At 46.3% G+C, this 24,264-nt stretch overlaps 1 protein-coding gene across 1 annotated transcript in view; it reads left to right on the top strand.

Annotated features, from left to right (window-relative positions):
- Positions 1-664: 664 nt before the first annotated feature.
- ATAD1 (ATPase family AAA domain containing 1) overlaps positions 665-24,264 on the top strand; it is a 291,020-nt gene continuing 267,420 nt past the window's right edge. Inside the window, exon 1 of the mRNA XM_078642892.1 lies at positions 665-710. The gene's annotated coding sequence lies outside the window, so the exon portion shown is untranslated. The remainder of the gene's footprint in view (positions 711-24,264) is intronic.

Raw genomic sequence — 24,264 nt, forward strand, 5'->3', positions numbered from 1 at the left:
TATTGTGGTTGACCCTGCTGCGGGGCACATAGGGAAGGCAGAGGCCCAGTGCTTTTTCGCGACTATCTATAAAATGTGCACATTCCTGTGTGTGATGCGAGAGAGACCTATCCAGAGGTGTTCTGCAGGAGTAAGGCTTGACAGCCATGATAAAGGGAATTAACAGGCCACCGCCGCTAGGCTGTCACTGCAAGCCGTGATTTTTATTAGCATGTGGTGCAGCTGTTCCCATAGTCAAATGTTGAAGAAAAACCCTGTACAAAACCAAAAATACAAACAGTGTGTAATACATAATGAGTCAAGGGACACTACCTTCCAGGGGCGCTCCTCCGTTAAGGAGGAGGAGCTTTGCTCCACTAAAAAATTGCCCCCAGAGATAGAAAAATAAAATAGTAATTACATTTAATTTATTACCATTTTATTTTTCAATACCCTGCCCCAAGCCGAGCATTAGGACCGGGGTGGGGCTTTCTGATTTCTGCTGCTGCCAGTCTTAGACGGCCAGCCAGACGTGCGCATTTTAAACTTCTGTAACCTAGCTGTTTACGACTGCTGGGTTAGAGACTGCATAGGGCTCCAGGTCACTCTGTCCAATCCTGGCTCTGCTCTCATGCAGCCTGAGAACAGCGCCAGGATTGGTAACTGCAGTTTCCTGGAGCCTGCCTGCCTGGAGAAGACCCAAATGAGGTAGAGGACATTGTGCTAGGAAGGTAAGTGGGATTCATTTTTTGAACTTGTTTTTTACTTTTAATTTTGAGCCCCCCTCACCCCTGCCCTCCTTACATGTCAGCCGCCACTGCTACCTTCTTTCCTGAGAAGTAAGACTTTCCAGGAAAACAGAATCCGCTGACTCATAATTATTTTCCGTTGTGAAACAAGCAGCTAGTGTTTCTAGTTGGTGTAAATCTGTAATTAAATTAGCATGAGTTGGTGTAATAACGAAGCAGGAACTGTAAGGTTCCAGTTGAGTTTAATGCAACAGCCCCATACACATCTGAGCAGCAGCGCAGATCAGTTCAACTGTCATGAGAAAACGTTATCAAAACGGCACAACAGTGTACCTTAGAATATGGAAGGTTGGGGGAACCAATGGGGAATGGTGATATGGCAACGTAGGCCATGTCGCGTGCAGGTGAGTTACAGTCAGTTATTGTCGCATGCTATGGTCATGGCACCCGGCAGTAACTGTGATTACAACACATCTTCCTCTCTAAAACATTGCAGAAGAAGGCGAGTTAGTCACATACAAAATCACCATATTTCTTTGGTTTGTTGATGCGTCTACCAAATCTTACAGTGATTCCATGACCAATGTTCCCTCTAATTCTTTCCTCTGTGTGCGGCAGTGGAGGGTCCCTGTACGCTGCAACCATGGCTATGTGCGCTAGGAACGAGACTGCACGTGTGCAGCGCCAAATGTCACTCCAAAGGTTTACTGAAAAAGTGAAAAGATGGTGCATTTTCACACATACAGGGCCAAGTTAAGGGTCCTTAGGTCGATTTGCAAATTGGATAAACACGCCATCACATGAATTGGTTACACAGGCAAGTACACTTCAGGTTTAGAAAAGCACAAGACTCCAACGGTGGTACCATCATAAGATTTTACTAAATATTCTTAACTGGAGCACTGTTCATTGGCTGGGGAAATGTTGAGATCCTATACAATATTACGTATACACAATAAGTTACAAAATTGCATAACATATTTACAATTTGATGTGAAAGCTACTGAGTAATGTTGGGCTATCCCGCTGGAGATAGTTTGTAAAACTCCGACATCCAGGCAAACATGGACTGTGGGAGAGGGCCGTTTAACACGTCAAGTGGCATCACTAGATGGGTGACAGGGTTGCTTCTCACGGCGATCCTTGCCATTTTCCTAGTACTGATAAACTCTATTGAGGTCAACTTTCCTATTCAGGAGGTAGGCCTTTGTCTTCATCAGCATATCCAAATGCTTCTGCTCTAGTGTATTCCTCAATTTACTCTTGATAGTATTCATGAGGCTGAATCCTCGTTTGCAAACTGCACTAGATGCTCGAAATGTTGTGCAGACATCAACAAGCTGAGACACCACACTAACTGAGCAGCATTACGTACAGTAAAATTCACCATGTCTTGAAAGGTGGTAAATAACCCACCTTTTACATGTTCTTCAGCCACATATTTATAGTCTCTGTATTGTCGAACAACATCTTCTGGTGTTTCACAATCACTCAGTACCAATATATTTTTATTCCTTTCAACAAGTCTTTGTATATTCTCAGTCTCAAAATCAAAATGTGATTGTGTTGCTATTGCCTGGATTCCAAAACGTGCCCATTCTTTCAGTTCATCTTCAGGGAACCTTTTTTGCATGTGCTAACAAAGAAGGGAAACAAAAGACAAAATAGGCCTAATGTCAAACTCTTGCCTTTCCTTGTACAACACCATCACATCTCTTACATAGCTGCTCCAAAAGACAGTGTTCCCCAAATACTGTTCCTTAATTTGGCCAATCTTTGCTCTTGCATATTGTACAGCTTCAACAGTAGTCAAAGAACTTTTTTGGAACAGTTTGCACAGAGATGCAAATTCACTCAGAATGTAATTACGTACTGCAAGGGAAATATGGTAGTTTGAATCAGATAGCTTTTTTGTAACAGTATTTAGCAACTGGATCATTCTCCTCAACTTTCTCATGCTCAAAGTACTTAAGAACAGCCTCGTAATTCCGGATTAGGGCACCAACTGCAAAATGCATTGAAAGCCAGGGACTTAATTCAATGGTCGAAAAGAGACCACTTCACAATCAGTGACCGATGCCATTTCATCCAGCTTGGACTTCCTTACAGGAGATCTGGAGAACACAGTATAGGCCATCATCAATATTGTCTCCATCTCTTTTATCATTGGAACCCTCGTCCAGGCATCATCAACTCCCAAATCTTCTCGATGAGCAACAAAATGCTGCTCAACTAGATGGGGAATGGATTGTTTAAGGCGAGTGACAACACCATTATTTTTACCCAGCATCACAGACGCACCATCAGATGTGAACATGAACATTTTCATGAGGTCCTGTTCATTGGCAGTGTAGAATTCTTTGACAGCAGTAGTGATAGCCTCAGCATTACAACTAGTCAACTTCACTATGACCCAAACAGCGTTTTGTGCTCTGTTGAATCTACAGGTCGGAACTTGAAGTACAGGATGAGCATTTTTGTAACAGAAATATCTGTGCTCTCATCAATTATCAATGTGTGATACAAAGTGTTACGAAGGTCTGCCATACCTTCACAGTGTATCATGCTATGATGGCCTCGTGGAACTCAAAGGCATAGTTCTTGCTCCTCTAGCTGTCTGGTATCTTCACATGCAAAGCTATGTGGTCATGGATGTCTTGTACAGATAATATTGAAGTATTCATCTTGACTGCCAGCAGCACGTTGTTGATGGGAATCTTTATTTCCTCAGGCAGGGATCGTTGTTGTTCAACTACTTCCATTCTATTTGCTTTGTCAGTGGCAGTTTCTGTCAGCATTGCCCGCACTCCAAAACTAAACCTGGCAGCAGCACTTCTGTTTCTCAATATCACCATGGCAGACTCGTGAACTTTGCTAATTAGATGGCATTTCAGGTAATCCAGTTTCCAGCCATCACTCCATTACTTCCCTGGAGAAAAGTCCCCAACAATCTTGGCTTTGGCACATGCTTTGAAAATCAAGCCCACTTCTGGACTGTATTGAAATTGTTCCCCAAGTTGCACGCAAACCTTGCTTTGTGATTTCTGTGTCTCAGCCGCCACAATTTCTTTCATCCACTCTTCTTTCAACACAAGGCGACATTTCTTCCTTTGTGGTGAAGCTTCGCACTCTGCAGAAGGTACAGCTTTGCGCTTAAACATTTCCGTGCCCACCGATTTGAACCTGCTGTGCCACAAAGTCTGCAAAATAAAGGAACATGGCTTACGTTGACGCCTATGCTCATGAGTGCAATCTGTTGTTACACTACAATGTACAAGATGCACCACAGTTTAATTCTACCAAACAATTACCTGTTCTGCTTGAACTCACGTACACCCGTTTAAATGTGTGGGGGTTTGTCTGCGAAACCTGCAACAGAAGAAAACATGGGTAAGTATATTATACTACAATGTACAAGATGCACCACAGTTTAACTCTACCAAACAATTACCCATTCTTCTTGAACTCACGTACATCTGTTTAAATGTGTGGGGTACTATCTGCAAAACCTGCAACAGAAGAAAACATGGGTAAGTGTATTATACTACAGTTTACAAGATGCACCACAGTTTAACTCTACCCAACAATTACCTGTTCTGCTTGTACTCACGTACACCCGTTTAAATGTGTGGGGTACTATCTGCAAAACCTGCAACAGAAGAAAACATGGGTAAGCATGTTATACTACAGTGTACAAGATGCACCACAGTTTAACTCTACCAAACAATTACCTGTTCTACTTGTACTCATGTACGACCCATTTAAATGTGCGGGGTACTGTCTGCAAAACCTGCAACAGAAGATGCACCAGTTTAACTCTACCAAACAATTACCTGTTTGTTCTGCATGTACTCCTGTTGGCCTGTGCAATTGTATTCGTAGGACAGTCTCACAAACCTGCAAAAGAAAAGAGGTGCAGATTGTGAATCTATTTACCCAGCAACCCCGAACCCAACGAGGAACGTAAACAGAATTACCTTGCCTTTGTGGGTACTCACACCTGACCACTCAAATCCAAATACCTTACAGAATGGAAACCTGCAATTTAAGACAAGATAGTCAGCACACACTCGAAGAGTTACAAACTATGAATGGAACCGGTCAAGAGTCCCAAATAGGAAAACTGACCAAATAATTACCTGGGATCCCAGTCTAGACCAAACAGGCACGTGCCTATGTGCTTCATTATTAGCATCCATTATCTTAAACTGGTCTATAAATCTGTATTTTGTGTTACACCTTCTGTGATGTAGCTTTTCCCTGGCATTCAAACTGCGCAAATGGTTGAGTTGGGTGAACAAGGAAATTCACAAGGACAAGCCATCAAAAGATCCCACCTGAAGATGATGCAGTGGCATGCAGAAAATATGATAAAGACTTTCTAGCGATTTTCAGGCAACCATAAAAATGTCAAGATAACTCTGAAGATTGATGGACCTGCTGCAGAGATCTGAGTTTTTGTCTAGTGGAAGTTGACTCATCATAAAGTAGCAGAGGAGGTTAAAATGCCTGATGTAAAGAAGCTGGTGAATCAAGCAGATCACAAATTGCATGCAATGTAAAAAGGTCAGTGCATTACTGCTTCGGTCAGATAGCCCCTTTTATTACTTGCAGTTTATAAGTTTAAATCCTAATATAGAAAGGTTAGCTATTAACTATCAAAGAGCTGCCTTCCCGTTCATTGCAATGGCAGAAAACCTGCGACAGACCACCCGAGCGGAAGAGTAACATAGCTTTTGATTGTGAGGACTTAAGGATGTTTTTGAACAGTATATATAAAAAATCTGCCTTAAATTTAAAAACAGCATCAATAGGAATAACCTTCAATCATGTTTTGCCAACCATTTGAATAAAACTAGCTCAAGCATACTGGTGGCAGCTCCAGGCATCTATGGCATGATGATGCCTAACCCTGGGATAATGCCACCCTCCTCTTGCATAATTGTAACCCTCAGTATGTTGTGGGCATCCATGACTTGCAAGGCCTGGACATGCATGGCAAATTCCAGCACTGGCAGCAGGAAATGGGAGTCTTTACCTACGCTCAAACGTGTTTTTGAGTATCTTCATCTATGTTTACACTTTGCTAACATACAAAAAATAGTTAACTAAGAATATAAGCCCTGCGCTATTCAACCTACTAATCCAAAAATCCTTCTGGCATACTCTTTATAACATACAATGCATTTCAGCTGGGAGCTAGGAACATTACATAAAGCTACTTATTTTCTTGATTAATCCTTTCTATTCAAAAATACTTTTTGGTTAAAACACAAATAAAATATGAATCTCTTAAAGTCCATTCATAAAATCCATGCTTAAATTTGACATATCATATTTCACTACTTCTGCTCCCCCAGACTCCATGTAGACTCCTCTTAAGGGCATTCTACACACCACAGCCTGTCCCATCCAGTGCTTAAAGAAATATGATCATATCACCCCCATCCTTATGGAACTCTGTTGGCCCCCTTTGCCGGTCCACACCACTTTCAAAATCAGCTGCACCATTTACAACGGCATCATGACCGCTTATCTAGCAGAAAAACTCACCTTGCCTGATCACTCTTGGCTTATCTAAAGCCAAAACACCATCAGGCTGGATGTTAAAAAGAGTAAAAAAAAAAGAAAAATGCCAGCATGCCTTTTCCATCTATGTACCCAGGATCTGGAACAACATCCCCATATCCATCAGGACTTCCCCAACACTACTCAAATGTAGGAAATAGTTGAAGGCCTGCCTCTTTAAGAACACTAAATCTCAATGAAGTAATAGTATACTTCTGCTCCTAGAACCCAGCTACCTCACCTATGGCTTGTTGACCAATAGATTAATGGTGACCAGGCGTCCTGGATTTTTCACCAGCTTCCCCAGCAGATTTTGAGAAATTCATCTCAAATCTGTTTTTTTAGAGAAGATCGACTGAAGACATGGAGAAGCAGTTTTTTATGTGCTCAAAGGCATGATAAGTTTGCAGCTCTTCTTAGAGCACGATATAAGTTATACCCATGCAGCTTGGTTCAAAAGTTCCCTTTAATTTAGTTCTGAAGTGCCTCATTGTCTGTGTTGATGTGTGCCGTAATTGTGTGCCCCTCAGCTAATGTAAAAGTTAGTCCTTCTTCTATGTTTGCTAAATGTCCCAGTTTTTGGTTTTTAACATTTGGTCACCCTAACATGGATACATCCAATTAAATGGCTTTCTGCTAAGAACTGCTAACTAAACATGCACTGGAACTCAACATTGCAGCTTTTCTCCCCCTATGTTCACTGGACTTGCTCTAAAAGCTAGGACATGAGCTAAATGTACAGAAAAATATGGTGAAAAACAGGATTGCCCAGCAAATCTGGGACATCAGGTCTCCCTACAATCACCCAAAAATGTGCAAACAACGGGCTGTTCTTTTTGTTAAGCAAGATTAACATTACCAGGAACGTCATTGTCCTAAGCCACATCATTTCATAGAGACCGCAATAAGGAGCATGCCTTAGGGTAGCGAGCACCTGCCACCATGGGTCTACCTGTCACACACTTCTGCTTCTACTTCATACGCCCAAGGCGGGACTGGGAATAGAAACCAGCCCTGGCAGGTTGCCACTCGACCAGCCCTGGGAGCAGGGAGGTGGGGGGCTAGTAAAAAGCACAGCTCCTGCCTTTGTTACAGGGGGCTCATATTGCAGCACTGCTGCAAAACCGGCCCCCTGTAACTAAACCGGCCCCAAGGCCACAAAACCGACACCCACCTCTCCGGCCTACCGGGAAAACACCCGGTGCCTGCTGCGGCCAGTCCGGCCCTGTATATGCCCCTAGATTTGCACATGGAAATGTGGCCACTTGTGCTTCATAACACTCAGGTATTTCAGTAAGGATACTACATGAGCATTTAGTATGGATCACAGCTAACTTTAGAGGACATTCTCTTGTTGTGAATGTGCACTGATTATTTCCTCAGAGCTGTACATGTTACCATCCTAAGGGGCTGTAAGGAGGAGGAAAGCGGGGCCGACCGGAAGTGGACTGTGGCGGTGCCGCTTCAATCCAACCCGGAAGCAGGCAGCAGTCTAGTTGCGGACCCAGTGAGAGGGGAGGAGCCGAGTCAGGAAGACGACGCGGGACGCGTAAAGGAGCCAGAGGAGACAGTAATTGTGTGCGATTTTGAAAGGAGAACGGTGCACCCTGGAGAAGACGAGAGCAAGTTCAAGTTCAAGTTTAGCATTTGTATAGCGCACTACTCACCCATAGGGTCTCAAGGCGCTTGAGGGAGGGAGGGAGGGGGGTAATTACTTATCGAATATCCAAGTTTTTAGTTGTTTTCTGAAGGAAAGGTGTTTCTGTGTAAGGCGGAGATGGGTGGGGAGAGAATTCCAGGTTTTGGCCGCTAAGTAGGAGAAGGATCTTCCCCCCATGGTGGTTCTGTGAATGCGTGGAATTGCGGCGAGGACTTGATTGGACGATCGTAGTTGGCGGGTGGGGGTGTAAAAGGACAGGCGCGTGTTGAGGCATTCGGGTCCAAGGTCGTAGAGGGCTTTGTGGGCGTGGGTGAGGAGACGGAAGGTTATTCTTTTGTTGACGGGGAGCCAGTGGAGGCCTTTCAGGTGATCGGAAATGTGAGCTTGGCGGGGGATATCTGGTATGAGTCTGGCTGGGGCGTTTTGGATGCGTTGGTGTTTTTTCTGTAGTTTGGCTGTGGTTCCGGCGTAAAGGGTGTTTCCGTAGTCCAGTCGGCTTGTGACCAGTGCGTGAGTGACTGTCTTTTTTGTTTCGGTGGGGATCCAATGGAAGGTTTTTTTGAGCATACGTAGGATGTTGAAGCAAGATGATGAGACGGCGTTGACTCGTCTGGTCATCGAGAGGGAGGAGTCCAGGATGTAGCCCAAGTTACGTGCGTGGTCCGTTGGTATGGGTGCGTTTCCCAGGGCCGGTGGCCACCATGAGTCGTCCCAGGCAGATGGGGATGATCCTAAGATGAGGACTTCAGTTTTGTCCGAGTTCAGTTTTAAACGGCTGTTCTTCATCCATTCGGCTACTTCTTTCATCCCTTCGTGTAGGTTAGTTTTGGTGGTATTTGGGTCTTTGGTGAGGGAGAGGAACAGCTGGGTGTCGTCTGCGTAGGAGATAATGTTGAGGTTGTGTTGGCGCGCGATGGATGCGAGGGGACACATGTATACGTTGAAGAGGGTGGGACTGAGTGATGATCCTTGTGGTACGCCACAGATGACTTTGGTGGCCTCTGATCTGAAAGGGGGAGGCGGACTCTCTGGGTTCTTCCGGCGAGGAACGAGATGATCCAGTCCAATGCTTTTCCTTGTATTCCGGCGTTGCTGAGGCGTTGAATAAGGGTGCTGTGACAGACTGTGTCGAAGGCTGCGGAGAGGTCAAGTAGGATGAGGGCAGCTGTTTCTCCGTTGTCTAGTAGTTTTCGAATGTCGTCTGTTGCTGCGATGAGGGCGGTCTCGGTGCTGTGTTTGGCTCAGAAGTCGGACTGTGAGAGGTCTAGGGATTTGTTGGATTCGAGGAAGGCGGCGAGCTGACTGTTGACGGCTTTCTCAATGACTTTGGCAGGGAATGGGAGGAGCGAGATGGGGCGGTAGTTCTTGAGTTCAGTGGGGTCTGCTGTGGGTTTCTTCAGGAGGGCGCTGAGTTCGGCATGTTTCCAGCTTTCCGGGAAGGTGGCGGAGTTGAGGGAGCAGTTGATGACGTCTCGGAGATGGGGTGCGATAATGGAGTCTGCTTTGTTGAAAATGTGGTGGGGACATGGGTCGGTTGGTGATCCTGAGTGGATGGAGTTCATCAGGTGGATGGTGTCTTCAGTGGTGATTGGGTTCCAGGCGCGGAGGTTGTTAGAGGGGGTTTTAGTTCAGAGGCGGGTGGGGTGGGCTGGTCTTCGGGCTGGTTTTCAAAGCTGTTATGTATGTCAGCGATTTTGTTGTGGAAGAATGAGGCTAAGGAGTCGCAGATGTTTTAGGAGGGAGTGATGTCGTTGGTGCCGGCGGTGGGGTTGGTAAATTCTTTGACGATGTTGAATAGTTCCTTGCTGTTGTGTGCGTTGTTGTCGAGTCGATCCTTGAATGCTGATTTCTTGGTGGATCGGATCAGTTGGTGGTGTTTGCGGGTGGTGTTCTTGAAGGTGGCCAGGTTGTCAGTGGTTGGGTTTTTTCTCCAGGCTTTCTCGAGGGTGCGACAGATCTTCTTGGATTTCTTAAGGTCATCGTTGAACCAGGGGGCTTTTTTGCTACCTTGCTTGATTTGATGTTTTTTCAAGGGTGCTAATTCGTCAGCGCTGATGGTGATCCATTGTGTGAGGTTGGTGGCTGCAAGGTTTGGGTCCGATGATTTTGCAGGAGGGTTTTGGTGAAGTGATGTGAAGAGTTGGTCGGTGGTAATTTTGTTCCAGTTTCTGCGGGGAATTTGTTGTGGGTGGTTGTGGGTCGTAGTCTTTTTGTAGTTGAAGTGGACGCAGCTGTGGTCTGTCCAATGGAGCGCTGTGGTGTGATTGAAGGAGATGTGCTTGCTGGAGGTGAAGATTGGGTCGAGCGTGTGTCCGGCATAGTGGGTGGGGGTTTAAACAAGTTGTTTGAGTCCGAGATTGGCGAGGTTGTCCAGAAGGGTGGTGGTGTTGCTGTCGTTGTTCTTTTCCAGGTGGAAGTTGAGGTCTCCCAGAAGAATGTAGTCCTCGGAGGGAAGGGCGTGTGGGCTGATGAAGTCAGTGATGTCTTCACTAATTTGTGTGCGGGGTCCTGGTGGCCTGTAGGTGAGGGTGCCTCTGAGTGTGGTCTTGGGGTCGATGTGGATCTGGAAGTGAAGTTGTTCGGCGGCTGTGAGGATGTCATCAGAGCTGGTCGTGATGCGTATGGTGTTCTTATGAACAATGGCGATGCCTCCTCCTGTTTAGTTGATGCGGTCCTTACGGATAATCTTGTAGCCGTCAGGGATGGCTATGGCAATGTCGGGCATTGATGAGGCGTTCATCCAGGTTTCTGTAAGAAGGGCGACGTCCGGCGATGTGGTGTTGAGTAGGTTCCAGAGTTCAATGGCGTGACTGTGGACCGAGCGGGTGTTGAGCAGGATGCACTTCAGGTGGTTAGTGTCGGAGCTCTGTTTGGAGTTTGTGGGTTTGGTGTGGGTCTTGATGCAGTCGAACTTGCAGGAGTGGCAGGTGAAGGGTCCATGGGTGTGTCCTGGGGCGGCTTGGTGGCAGTCTGGGAGACGGCCGGAGTTGAGTGCTAAGAGGGTTGCGGCGTCGTAAATTATGCGGGCGGGGTGGATTTTGCGGGGGCCAGGGGGTTTGGCGCTGGGCGCGGTCCAGGCGCGGACGGGCGTAGACGGGCTTACCTTTGGCGCGCCTTCGGCGCGCATGGGGCGCGTCCGCTGCGCGCAAGTGTATCTGACATAAGTGGAAAGTGGAGGGGGCGGAGCGAGGGAGGAGCAGCTGGGAGGCGGGGGCGGGGTGGAGAGCCGGGCTGGGAGGCACAACGACAACAACAAGACGGCAGCGAAACCAAAAGCGAAACACCACGTGATTGGGGCACAACCTGACAATCGCAATGAGATGGGCAGTGGCACCGGTACAAACAGGCACAACAATTTAAGCAGGCAAAGCGGTCAGGCACAAATGAATATTAACAATGAGCAGATTAATAGTATAGCGCTACGATATCAATATCAATATGCACAGATGGCCGCAGTAAGCAGTGCGAGCGATGCGAGAATGATTTTAAGTCAATCAGTAATTTGCCAGTATAGCGCTACGATACCGATATTTAGTCAGGGAGCAGCGTGAGGAGCGACCGCGTCTGTGCAAGTCAGGACGGTCACAGCGCTACAATGAGTGGGTAGAGTCTTAGCTTTAGTGGGAGGGAGGAGCAGCTGGGAGGCGGGGGCGGGGTGGAGAGCCGGGCTGGGAGGCACAACAACAACAACAAGATGGCAGCGAAACCAAAAGCGAAACACCACGAGATTGGGGCACAACCTGACAATCGCAATGAGATGGGCAGTGGCACCGGTACAAACAGGCACAACAATTTAAGCAGGCAAAGCGGTCAGGCACAAATGAATATTAACAATGAGCAGATTAATAGTATAGCGCTACAAAATCAATATCAATATGCACAGATGGCCGCAGTAAGCAGTGCGAGCGATGCGAGAATGATTTTAAGTCAATCAGTAGTTTGCCAGTATAGAGCAGAGTGGAGGACGGCAGAGCAAGGGAGAAGGAGGACGAGAGCAGAGCGGAGGATGGCGGAGCAAGGACAGAGGAGGCAAGGCAGAGCCAGGAAAGTGTTATCTCAAAGGCGATCAATCCCGGTGGTCTGAAGGGAGGAGAAGACGCCCCGGGTCCTGACGCCACGGTCCAAGGGACGGGCCTTGGCTTAAGGCAAGTGCCCTTGAGGGGACTGTTTGGGTGGGGGGGGCATAGAGAGAAAGGGCACGTAGGGAGTGTTAAAACTGCAAAAGATTCCCCAGTACAACCCCTCCCACACTACAGTTTCGGTGATGGTTGCACAATCCAAAACTAACTAGAATCAGTACTGAACCCAGTTTATTTGTTTACTTTCCTCCCCCTTCCCCACCTGATGAAAACCTGACCGAAGACCAAGAGCACGGAAACAGAAGATTTCCCAAAATCAAGAAGGGCCCAGAGTAGAGAAGACCTGGTTCCTGACGGAGGATATTTCTTTTTCTTTTTTTGTGTTTATTACTTTGTCCCAAGTCACTTTTGGAGAGACCTGAATCCTAAAATGGGAAAATTATAACCGATTCACCATCCAAAAGATGATCTAATAAAAAGATTAGTGGTTGTACACTCCAAACCCTCGCGTTTCTGTGGTACATTAAACCCCTTGACACCCCAGCCATCCTACAATTGGTGTCAGAAGTGGGATTCCACAGGTGTCGACAATGACACAGCCCATGCCTGTAACGGTAGAAAGTATCATCAACCAGCTGGCGGAGGGGCAAATACATCTCCAATTGGTGTTCGAGGAGCAGGTACAAGCAGCACGGAAGGATAGAGAAGCGCTACATGATGCTCTAAGAGACCAAGCAGCCCTACTCACCTCTAACCAGCAGGTACAAGATGCAGCCATACTCAGACTGACGGATGCTATTGTCAGTACCCGGATGCGCCCAAATGTCCCTGGGTCAGTCCTGCAAAAGTTTCAGGAAGGCGACAACCATGATTATTTCTTTATTAACTTTGAGACGGTTGCAACCACTGCTGCCTGGCCCCAGGAACGGTGGAGTCAATACATAGCCCCTATTCTGGCCGGGGAGCTCCAAGCTGCCTGCCAACCCCGCTGGTACAACCCCATACGAGGATGTGAAAAAAGCTGTCCTAGAACGGTTAGGATGCAACCAGGAGTACTACAGGGCCAAGTTCCGTAAAGAAAGATGGACCGCTGGGGATAATCCACGCACCCTGTATTACAGGATCAGGGATCTGGGAAACCGCTGGCTAACTCCCCATCTATCTACCGTGGAAGAAGTGACTGAAAGGGTGTTCCTACAGCAATTCCTTGGTGCCCTGCCCACAACAACCCGTTCGTGGGTAAAACAACATCCCAATCTGACAAGATCAGCGGCGGTCGATCTGGCTTGTGCTTTCCCCAGATCCCCAGAGTTTAAAGCTGGTGTATCCCGGACCCCCCTGTTTACCCAGAGAGGTGCACCCATGAGCCAAAACCTCAGACCTCACCCCGTGCAATCCCTAGACCAGTTCATCCCATCACAGGCCCGAGTGGACAAGGACCCCAGTGCTATCATTGTTCCGAGTGGGGACACATAGCCCGACAAGGTCTCCACAAAACCCCGACAGCAGAACCCATGGAAGTAGGGTATTCCAGGGGACGGATATATGTGACTGGTCAGGGTTCTCAACAGTACAAGAAAGAAATCTTGCTCAATGGAAAAAAGCAACAGGCACTGTTGGACACCGGGTGTCATGTTTCAAGAAACAAAGAGGCCACTTTAACCAGGGATATTAGTAGGGACGTCTTGTGTGTAAAAGGGGACACCAAATCCCATGGTTAGCAGGTGTGAAGTCTGTCTTTCGAAAGATTGGTTTACAACATGTTTGCACATACCCTGAGAATATTGCAAATGTAAACAAAACATTTGTGCAGCCAAATGTGTTTTATCTTGAGCGTTCCACTAGACTGAATGAGAATGAAGGGGAAGTAAACTTTGGCAGCTTATTTGAATATGGTTGCAGTTATCCTGCCTACCAGCTGTCTTTTTTTTAGCTAGAGGGCACTGGGAACGAAGTTTGCTGTTTCGGTTAGAGCTGCCACACTAAAGTTCTTATGATGCTTTCCCCTGGGCTTCCAAATGAACCTTGATGTTTGTCCCTGCCCCTGTTACAGGAGCTCTGATCAGTCCAAGCAGCACTTTGCACTGTTTTGTAAATTTTACCTAAGATACACAAAGCCCTTTCTACTACTTCTTATCAAAAAATGCAATATTAGGAATTTTAAGGTGGCCTTCAGTTTCCTGCTACAAATGTCGGATGCTGAGACAAGTCTATATGTAGGCTATTTTCTCAGAGTGTCTGTTCGCGCTAGTTGTACCATGCTGTCTGATTAAAATGGCCTTGTTGAAATGGTAGTCATTATACATGACGTCATAGGTTGCCTTTTATTTTGTTTGTGATGAATTGTTTTACCTCGTATTTTACATCAGTTTTTAATGTAATTTTTTTTCTTTTATGGATATTTGACTATTTGAATAAAGATGCTTGACTGACTGACAATTCAACCTGGCACAAATGCTTTTAACTACAGTGATGACATACTGATATATGGAGCAACGCACAAGGCGCATGATAAGGTTCTTACCCAAGCAGTAGCGGCTCATGCAGGTAAGCACAGTGGGGTGGGTAGGGCAGGGTAGGGGTGGGGGTGAAAGTGACAAATGACAGGATAGGGAACATAAAATAAATAAATAAATAAATAAAACCCCTTACCTTACGCTTACCGCATCGCTGACTGCGATACAGGGAGCGCAAGGTAAGTGTTTTTTAAAAAAAAATTTATTTTACATTCCCTTTCCCGTCGTTTGTCACTTTCACATTCCCGCCCCTCCCTCTGCCTCATCGTCCTTATCTGCACGAGCCGCTACTGTACACAAGTGTGCCAATTATTTGGTAATGCAGGTCTCACTCTAAACGCAGCAAAGTGGGAGTTTCCACAAGACCAAACTCAAATTCTTTGGACACATATTTTTTGATGGGAGAATGACTCCTGACCCTGATATATTGAAAGCGCTGTTAGCTACTTGCCCACGCAAGATTTCATCATGCTGCAGTCCTTTTTAGGTATGGACAATTATTGCTCAAAGTACACTCGTAATTTTGCTACTGTAAGTGCCCCTTTGAAAGAGCTAAAAAAAAGAAACCTCCTGTTCCAATGGCATGTTGAATGTGATATCAGTTTCAAAAGAATAAAACACGCAATAGAGAATGCAACCGAGATGGCCTACTTTAACCCCAAACTATAGACTAAGATCACAGTGGATGCCAGCCTGGTAGGGCTGGGAGCAATCCTTGTTCAACATAATGGTCCTAAGAATGCTTAGAGACATATTGAGTCCTTTGCCAGTCGAAGCCTGTCTGACACAGAACATGCCTATTCTCAGTCAGAGAAGGAGAGTCTGGCTGTCAAGTGTGAATGCAAACATTTTCATGTGTTTCTGTATGAACAGAGTTTCACTATCATAGACAAGCAAGCGCTACTCACCATCTTCGGAAATCTGAAAGCCAAGATGGCCCTCGCGGGGTGGGGGTTGAGACTGCAAGAGTACAATGATGCCATTGTACACAAGCTGGGTAAAGACCAAAACCCTGCTGATGATGTTTATGACTACCACTACATCGTCATAATTCGACATCCAAAACAGCTGAGGAGTACATCATTTTCACTGTGAAGTCCAGTACACCAGCAGCCATATCAATTAAACAGATTATTGAGACTACTAATGCTGACAAGAACATGCTTATCATCAAAGACATCATTCTAATTCAGTCCTGGAGAAGAAGTGTGTAACTTCTTGCTGATGATGTCCAATTTTAGAAATTCAAAAATGTACACAATGAACTGTCTGTGACCAAAGAGGGTGTTGTATTGAGAGGCTCAAGAATTGTCATACCTGACAGCTTAGGTCCATACCTGACAGCTTAAGTCAACAGGTCATTGAACTAGCCCATGAAGGACATTGTGGCATTGTGGCTCCCAAAATAGCCCTAAGCGGAAGAGTGTGTTTCCCGCGCCTAGATGAATGAGTTAAGCGGGAACTGAGAGTGTCATCTTTGCAACTGCCTTTTCTCAAAAATGACGCATCATTTACTGGCCATGTCTGACCTTCCTACAAAGGCTTGTGAATGGAGAGCAGTTGATTTCTTTCGGCCCCTAGGAAACAGACATCCTCTTATGGTATCATTGATGAGTATTCATGTTTCCGTTGAGAGAGAGAACAGTTATTATCAACAGCCCATGACAAGGTCATTGAGCAGCTGGACAACATCTTTGCAGCGTAGGGGATCCCCGCCATTCTCAATTCTGACAATGGTCCACCGTTCAACAGCAAGGAATTCAGGGAGTTCCTAGTCAGAATGGATATCAAGCATCAAGGGAGTATATCTCTGTGGCCCCAAGCAAATGGTGTTGTGGAACGATTCATGGGTATGATGGAGCGGTAATTTCTTCTGGTAATTTCTCAATGCAAAACCCTCATGCTACCTCTTATTTACAGCTGAAAAGGTGTTGGGCCCTTCACACCATGTAAAGCTGAGCAGTCAGAAATGCAATTATTATTCAAGCCAATAAAGAGAGTTGTTGAGTATTTTAAAGGGTTTAATTTTCTAGTCAAAAGTTACGTTTTTCTCTGACCCTTTATTCATTAGTAAAATATCAATCAGGTTACAGAATTTGGAAAACATGAAAAATAGCATTAATACAGAACATATTACAGTCTGAATATAAGCATTACATGTAGGAAAGAAAATGTGGCGCAAAATTCTTAAAGAGTTTCTAAGAAAAATAGTCTTGCAAAGCTAATCAATAATTAAATAGTTTGCAAAAATCTCCCATTAAGAGAAATAAATGCATAAGTCAAATAAATCTTTTCAGACCTAATTAATTAGTCAAAGCATAAACTTAAAGTTTAGCATCTAAATCTAAAAAGCCTTTCTATCTGTTGCTGTTCTTCTGCATCTGTCTGTGTCTAAAGAGAAAAACAGCCCGCCCTTCACAGGACCTCAAAGGAATGTGGCCTGCAGTGCCAAAATATGACGTGCAAGGACTTTGGAAAAAATCACCAGGGAACCCCCACCTGACTCTCCTCGGATGCCCAAGGCTGCACCCGTGACGATCTCGTACCTAACCCATGTGAATGAAGCAAAGCCTAAGCCAAAATGAGCAAAGAAGCCAGCCAGTGAGCAAAAAGCCATATGAACCTAGAAGCCAGCTGAGCTAAAAAGCCAGCCACGCCACCAGAGAGGTTATTATTTATACTCTAATTCTTGGCAGTCTACACAAAAATATTTCATCTTCAGGAAAACCTGTACGTGATTGGTCAGCCACAATAGCATGAGTCCTCACTACCCTGACTCATTCTAAAAACCTGACTATACCAGTTTTAACAAAAGAAGCGCAAATGATTTAATACATTTATAAACGTTTGCAACATTTACTAGGAAAAATGTTTCATTCTAATTCTCTTCCTTCCTTTCACAGTGCAGTAGGACGGATATTTTAACTAACTGGTACATTGGCACAATCACAAGAATGTCCAGTTCAAAGTGTCCTTGACTCCTTCCGCAGTTTGAGTCAAGCTGGTGTCTGTGCATGCTCTCTTCTCTTTTAATGCAAGCCATAGCCTTGCTGGATTCACAGGCAGCCATTTAATGGTAGGCCCAAAAATAAAACAAACACAAAGAGAATTTTAATTTCATGGTAATCAGCCCATTATGTTTCCCAACTCCATACTAATACCCCTTATAAATGTTTACCTAGCCAAGCTATTAGTGTAAAGCAGCTTTTCTATTATTTATGACAACATGCAAAATAAATGTGCAATGTGCAACATAGCATTTTCATGCATTTAGTGTAAAATTTAAAAGCACACACCGTTAATACAGCACACACAGCAACATGCTTTAGTGTTTTAGGTAGCTTTTCATGCAAAAAGCATTTAGTCCCATGTGTAGTGTTTGGTGCATTATTAATTCACACACATTATAAAAAGAGGTGTTATTAACTGAAAATGTTTATCTAAATATGCAACAAGTCAAAGTTTTTTAAGACAGGAATAGAGAATTTAGATTACAAGGAATGAGCCGGGAAGAGAGAAACACATTCTATTAATCTTCAAAGCTAAAAAGGCCACTAATCACAAGTTTTTCTCCACACTGCAAAAACACATGTTAATTCAGCATAAGCATTTCAGAATGAATAGGCCTCACTTTCATGTTTTTCATGTGCCATGTTTTTAACTTGCACCAAAATGTGCGTAGCAATTTAAATGCAGTCTGTCTGAAGCACAATAATAAAACAATGCCTGACTCCAGGTGAAATCTGCTCCATCAGGTACACTCAAAAGAAAAATGCAGCAAGCATCAATGGAAGGGGTTGAAATAAACCATGCCCTGTGTCAAGCCCTTCGTGCTTATCGGTCAATTTCCAATTCTACTACGGGTGAAAGTCCAGCCCCTTGCTATTTGGGAGAGCTATTGGAACCAAGCTGCCACAGTGGACCATAGACTGATCCAGTTGAATGCTGACAAAGTTCACATCACCAACACTTTTTGAACAGGCAAAATGAAGATGTATGCCGATTGGCGTCAGAGAACCCAAGAGACAGTCTTCAATGAAGGTGATTTAGCCCTGGTCAAGAAGAAGCAAAAGCGGAAAACTGAAACTCCATTTGCTGTTCATATTCTGAGAGTTGTGACGTGCAAAGCACACATGGTGACTGCACATCGTCCCAGACAGTCCATCACACGGGACTCGTCATAATTTAAGCACCCACCTCTGCGATTGTCAGCTCCTGCACCTACAAATGAGACTGTCCCGTCTGATAGTCCAGATCAAGCATCAGAACCTGTACCATCGGTGCATGAACAGTGAATCTCAACCACTTCATGCTACTCGATCTGGCCGACTAGTGCAAGCACCTCGACGACTCATCGAAGAAATATAATGTATCTGTTGTTAGTACTTTTTATTTAAAAAAGAGGGATATGCAGTGTTGTAAGACTATGTGTGCTAGGACCAGTGTTCCCGCTAAGGTGCGCGCGCGCATGCACCTTAGTGACCTCAGCGAAGCGCGCACACATCCCAGAAGAGCAGGAAATTACCGTTTTTCACACCACCGCCCCTCGCGTCTTAAAAGCGGCGGCGGCGCGAAAAATTGTAATTTCTTGGTTCGCGAGTACACATTCAGTTTGTGGGGCTTTGTAACCATAAGGGGCAGAGCACCTGCCCATGTCCATGACGATGGCTGGCAGGCGGCGGATCTGCCCAGGGGGTCTGCCTACATGCTCCCGTTTCAGGCCATTGGACCTCCCTGTCTCACAGAGGGGGCCACGAGCGTGCCCCTGCTCCCTGACTGTCGCAACCGGAGAGGGCACAGTGATTGCCCATGTCCTTGCGGTGGTGGGTCTTGTGCAGAGCTACATTTGGTGCGGCAGGTGAACCCGGTCTCCAGGGAATACGAAGCCTTTCGAGCCAACAACAGGGGGCGGCAGGTTTGGCCGGGAGGCTCATTGCAGAAGTAGCCTCGTACAAAAGTAACACCGTCAGACAAAACGGGGAAGAAGGGGAGGGGGTGGGGGGCGGGGGGAGCGGGTGTTGAGGCTTGACAAACTGGGTGCCATTTGTGTGCGCGCCTCCATCCCATCTGACACATTCAAAGGAGAGGGTGTTGGCCTCATTCAGAGCCAACAGTGGACCACATCCAAAGCATCACAGTCGCAGAAACAAGTGAAGAGTAGGGTGACCAGAATTTTAAAGCCAACAGGGACATTTCACAAAAATAGAAGAAGGACTACAATTTAACTTCAAGCAACAAGAGCGCTCCTCAGCAGAGAGTTACAGAACAGCCAGCAGTAAGAACACACATAAAATGCAATTTTTAAACCCAGTAGCTTGCCTGTTAATTAAATTGATTTCTTGAAACACTTGCTAACTATCCCTGTTTTGTAAAACATAAAAACCACCTCCCACCGTTTTCAGTCCACCCTCTTTAAAAACGGGGACATGAGCTACATTTCTTGAAATTTGCTGGGACAGCTAGTTAAAAAATGGGACCGTCCTGGTAAAACGGGGATGCCTGGTCACCCTAGTGAAGAGGTAAACTACTTTTGGTCGTAACTGAGTCGCAATGGCGCCTGTGGTCAGTATCTGGTCAGTACCTGGTTGCTCTCAGGGTTGTGCTCAGGTTTGTGCTCTCAGATGTGTGCATGATTGGTGTTGTGAGGGCCTTGCTTTTAATACTCTAAATGTTTGTGACTATCTCCGCGCATGTCGGCGGCATGTGTCGATTCAAATCGAGTGATCCTACTTGCTAGTTGTGTACGGTGTGAAATGAGTTAAGCCATAGGGTGAGGTTTCCTGCTAGAGGACGTTTACACAACCACTGTTTAACCGTATTTTATGCATCATGCCGCCCAGTTTATTTAGTTATCACTTGACACTGTATGTACACGTACGCAGTTGAATGTACACGTGCATGTGATGTATTATTTTTGACCAGATAAACGAGAAAGCAGTCACAGCACAAACAGGGCAAACACAGCGATGGACGTTGCAAAAACTTTACTTAAGAATACTGTTGTCTTCAATTGATATCTTTAAGGGGCGTTCTACCGATGAGGAAAATAAGCTCTCTTTGGTCAGTCAGGCATGCTAACATTCGTTAACAATAAGCATAAAATAAATAAGCATCCCAAGATGTATTTTTGTTTGACGGTTTTTGGGGGGGAGACACACTGTTGCAACACTCACCATATTAAAGTCAATGTCCCCTCAATTAACCATTCCAAATGTATTTCAAAGTTACTAATACGCCATAATGTATGCACAGTGTGAAATGCAGTTGGACTCAGTGTATGTAGTAAGGTTGCGTCATAACTCCTTGTATCATCTGACACCTCTTTCTACTATACCTATTCCCCAAAACAAACCTTTCTAAACTCTTCCCTCTGACTCCTCCCATCCAAAACTCCTTTTTACTCATCCAAAAGCCTCCTCCTACTGCTAAGACCTAAAAACAAAACAAACAAAAAAAGCCTTCACTCTTTTATCCCTCCACTATCCTTTTCAATCAAAATTAACAGACTAACATGTTCACTTCCCAAATTCCATATTCAACTATACTAATTCACCACTAATCCTTTATGGGCTTTCGGAGTAGCGTGCTTCAACACCCCATCAGGGGTTACAAGCGCTATATAAATACAAATCCTTTCCTCCTCTATCCTTCTGCTATCATTCCAAATCCAAATAACTGACTAATCTATCCACCACTTAAAATGTACTTGCATGTTTCACTATACTAATTCAACACTAATCCTCTATGGGTCCCGGAGCAGCGTTCCTGTCCAAGGCAGCAGCGACGCACGCTTCTTAAGAGTCTTGCGTACTGGTCCAAAGTCTGCCCTCTGTTGCAGAGGTAGCAGTAGCGTGCACTCATCTTCTGTGCACCGTCTGCTGTGAGTAGTCTGCATGCAAAAACATACCCAATATAAAGACACTAACCTCCCATAAGCCTTTTTAGGTCTCGCACCTGCGAACCGGATCGCGAAAGCGATCCATCGCTGCGAGACTTATTGTGATCAGGAATAGGTCACTGCTGTGAAGAGCATGTCAGTTTCAGTTTTACACAGCAGTTCTACATTTTGTTACTTTGTTGCAGTTTTAAAGGCTGGTTTGTGAAGAGCATGTCAGTTTCAGTTTTCCCTTGCCAACTGTGCAAAGAGCTTCTGCATACAATTTTTTTATGGGTGTTTTTAATATAATTTGCGTGTTTTAATACAATGAGTGTGTTGAAAAGTGGGTGTTTTCGATATAATTAGTGCGTAAAAAAGTGTTTGTGTTTAACTACAATAATAATGTGCGTGTTTTCAATACAATGAGCGTGTTGGGAAATGTTTGTGCTGTAGAGTGGAGCGCTGCGCTGTAGAGTGGAGCGCTGCGCTGTAGAGTGGAGCGCTGCGCTGTACAGTAGAATGCTGCGTTGTGTAGTGTTGCGCTGTAGAGTGCTGCTTTGCGCTGTAGAGTGGAGTGCTGCGCTGTAGAGTGGAGCGCTGCGTTGTAGAGTGGAGCGCTGTATAGTGGAGTGGTGTGTTGTAGAGTGGACTGGTGCGCTTTGTGGAGTAGTGCATTGTAGAGTGGAGCACTGTGCTGTAGAGTGGAGCACTGTGCTGTAGAGTGGAGCACTGTGCTGTAGAGTGGAGCACTGCGCTGTAGAGTGGAGCACTGCGCTATAGAGTGGAGCGCAGTGGAGTGCTGCATTGTGTAGTGCTGCGCTGTAGAGTGGAGTGCTGCGCTGTAGAGTGGAGCGCTGTGCTGTAGAGTGGAGCGCTGCGCTGTAGAGTGGAGCGCTGCACTGTAGAGTGGAGTGCTGCACTGTAGAGTGGAGCGCTGTAGAGTGGAGCGCTGTAGAGTGGAGCGCTGCGCTGTAGAGTGGAGCGCTGCGCTGTAGAGTGAATGCTGCACTGTAGAGTGAATGCTGCGCTGTAGAGTGGAGCGCTGCGCTGTACAGCAGAATGCTGCGTTGTGTAGTGTTGCGCTGTAGAGTGGAGCGCTGCGCTGTAGAGTGGAGCGCTGCGCTGTACAGTGGAGCGCTGCGCTGTAGAGTAGAGCGCTGCGCTGTAGAGTGGCGATACAAAAGGGGGATGATGGACGGAGCGCTTGAGCAAATCAAACACTCACCCCCAGTCAACTGATCTGGGTTTAATCCATCACCATTCTTTAGCCCACACAGCCACCCCATTTCAGACATGGCTATATGCAAATCAGTCTGACCCTGTGCCTCATGGGAACAGTCCAGCCCGAACTGCCAAGCCATGTCTTCCATGGACCGGAAACAAGCATCCTGGGACCGGTTTCGGATTCATAATCCTCATCAGCCAGGCTATCTTGAATCCAGTGGGCAAGTGAGCAAGGGACTCACGTCTGAGCATACCCTGCCACACTTAGGGCGAACAAAGCGATACAAAAGGGGATGATGGACGGAGCGCTTGAGCAAATCAAACACTCACCCCCAGTCAACTGATCTGGGTTTAATCCATCACCATTCTTTAGCCCACTCAGCCACCCCATTTCAGACATGGCTATATGCAAATCAGTCTGACCCTGTGCCTCATGGGAACAGTCCAGCCCGAACTGCCAAGCCATGTCTTCAATGGACCGGAAACAAGCATCCTGGGACCGGTTTCGGATTCATAATCCTCATCAGCCAGGCTATCTTGAATCCAGTGGGCAAGTGAGCAAGGGAGTGGAGCGCTGCGCTGTAGAGTGGAGCGCTGCGCTGTAGAGTGGAGTGCTATACTGGGAAGTTCTGTGCTGTAGAGTGGAGTGCTGCGTTGTGTAGTGCTGCACTGTAGAGTGGAGTGTTGCGTTGTAGAGTGGAGTGTTGCGTCGTAGAGTGGAGTGTTGCGTTGTAGAGTGGAGTGTTGCGCTGTAGAGTGGCGCGCTGCGCTGTAGAGTGGCGCGCTGCGCTGTAGAGTGGCGCAGTGCGCTCTAGAGTGGCGCGCTATGCTGTAATGTGGCGCGCTGCGCTGTAGAGTGGAGCACTGCGTTGTAGAGTGGAGCACTGCGTTGTAGAGTGGAGCGCTGTATAGTGGAGTGGTGTGTTGTAGAGTGGACTGGTGCGCTTTGTGGAGCACTGCGCTGTAGAGTGGAGCACTGCGCTGTAGAGTGGAGCACTGCGCTGTAGAGTGGAGCACTGCTCTGTAGAGTGGAGCGCAGTGGAGTGCTGCATTGTGTAGTGCTGCGCTGCATTGTGAAGTGCTGCGCTGTAGAGTGGAGCGCTGCGCTGTAGAGTGGAGCGCTGCGCTGTAGAGTGGAGCATTGTAGAGTGGAGCGCTGCGCTGGAAAGTGAATGCTGCGCTGTAGAGTGGAGCGCTGCGCTGTAGAGTGGAGCATTGTAGAGTGGAGCGCTGCGCTGGAAAGTGAATGCTGCGCTGTAGAGTGGAGCGCTGCGCTGTACAGCAGAATGCTGCGTTGTGTAGTGTTGCGCTGTAGAGTGCTGCGCTGTAGAGTGGAGCGCTGCGCTGTAGAGTGGAGTGCTATACTGGGAAGTTCTGTGCTGTAGAGTGGAGTGCTGCGTTGTGTAGTGTTGCGTTGTAGAGTGGAGTGTTGCGTTGTAGAGTGGAGTGTTGCGTTGTAGAGTGGAGTGTTGCGCTGTAGAGTGGCGCGCTGTGCTGTAGATCGGCATGCTGCGCTGTAGAGTGGCGCGCTGCAGACTGGACCGCTGGGCTGTAGAGTGGAGCGCTGGGCTGTAGAGTGAGTGCTGCTCTGTAGAGTGGAATGCTGCGCTGT

The sequence above is a fragment of the Lissotriton helveticus genome, chromosome 5_1 (assembly GCF_964261635.1).
Source record: "Lissotriton helveticus chromosome 5_1, aLisHel1.1, whole genome shotgun sequence".
In the NCBI taxonomy this organism is placed as follows: domain Eukaryota; kingdom Metazoa; phylum Chordata; class Amphibia; order Caudata; family Salamandridae; genus Lissotriton; species Lissotriton helveticus.